Here is a 1,772-nt window from a genome sequence, read left to right as displayed (position 1 = left end):
TTCGAGTAATATTAAAAGGATCATTTTAAAAATACCGTAAAAATTTAAAAAAAAAGTAATATATTTTTTGAAATTTTATTTTTTATTATTCGAGCAAGATGCAATAGAATTGAAATTTCAATATCATTCGAACTCGAATATTATTGAAAATTAAACTTTTTATTATACATGGTGTTACGTAATCACCGCTTTTAATATATGTTTTTAGATTTCTGGACAAAAATGATGTTACAATTAGATGCAAATCAGGGGAAAATAGGAAAAAGCAAAAGCGTTATAAATATAGGTCAATTATTTATTGAGGAAAACGAGATTAAAATAAACATCAACACTGATTTTATGACCAGGAGTAATTTGCAGATGTTTCTGCTGATTGCCTTTCTTTCTAGAATTTGTACGTTTTTTTATTTGCAATCCTGTCATACTTAATAGTGATTCGTAAGATTTTGATGATGGAATTTGCTTTTTTTTGTTTAAATATTAATTCGGGACCTTTAATTTGCATGTAATTCGACTTTATATTTTACAAGGACTCTAAAATTATATATTAAAAGCGGTGAGTATAGCACATGTTTGATAATATGGTGTAACGTATTAAGCTATATTAAGAACCAGTTCTTTGTTTTATATATAAAAAAAAATTTATTTCACAGCAAAAAATACAGTTACGAAATTAAAGTACCCGTAACGGGATAGTAATAATCTTGCCAAAAAATATAGAAAAACCTGTAACGGGTTAGTAATAATCTTGCAAAAAAATATAGAAGATCCAGTAACGGGTTAGAGTAAACTTTCAAAAAAACATAGTAAACCCGTAACGGGTTAGTATAAAACATCAAATCAAAAACAAAAACTATCTTCTAAAAAACAACGACTCTCTGATTTAATTTATCGATACAGAACGGAACTTATCTCTTAAAAATGGGAAAACTCATAATGAAATCGCAGAAAAAAAAACAAATGTTAATTTCAGGATGCAGTTTGACATTGTATTCTAAATACGTGAATAAATTTAAATGTACGTAACCTTTTTAATGCATGTCCAGTAAATAATTTCTGATTAATAAACATGTCTCTTCATTTTCTTATAAATGTTTCCGCATGCTTTTGTTATACCTAACAAAAGCTTTGTTATACCTGCAAATGTTTTCAAGTAAATTGAGCTAAAATAAGGATTAGTTCAGAATTGGAACGAACGTATATTAAAATTAGAAAATAACTGCAATAGAAATTTTGATAGGTGTCATTTAGTGAGATATTATTTTCTACTTTTGTCTAAACTAGTCAAAAACTAATTTAGACAACATATGAAGAAAAAAGATTTTAAAGTTACGAAGTTTTCTACGTGAATCACATTTTTGATTTCTTAGCATTTTTGCCTAATTTGGCTTACGTTTTGTTTCATTTATTTTTTTCCTGTTTTGAAGATGTTTAAATATTATTAATGAAAGTCAATTAAGAAAGAACTTAACAAATTCTCTTAATTAGCATGAATAAATCTCTTATTATGAGAATAACGTAAAAAAATGAAATTAATATTATATTAGCCAAATGTTTGATTGCCTTTTTGACTAATTTTTAAAATAACAGCTAACCGTCTTCATAAAGCAAATAGATAAAAATTTATATCCATTGAAAAATATATATCTCAAATAGAAAAAGATGCAACGTCTTCTAATTTCTCTTAAAACTACGTAATGATTATGATTGTGCTGTTTTTTTTTTTTTTTTTTTTTTTTTTTTTTTTTTTTTTTTTTTTTTTTTTTTTTTTT

This window comes from Parasteatoda tepidariorum, chromosome 8 (assembly GCF_043381705.1).
Source record: "Parasteatoda tepidariorum isolate YZ-2023 chromosome 8, CAS_Ptep_4.0, whole genome shotgun sequence".
NCBI classification, from domain to species: domain Eukaryota; kingdom Metazoa; phylum Arthropoda; class Arachnida; order Araneae; family Theridiidae; genus Parasteatoda; species Parasteatoda tepidariorum.
The sequence above is the reverse complement of the archived record's forward strand: the minus strand, read 5'-3'. Positions refer to the sequence as shown.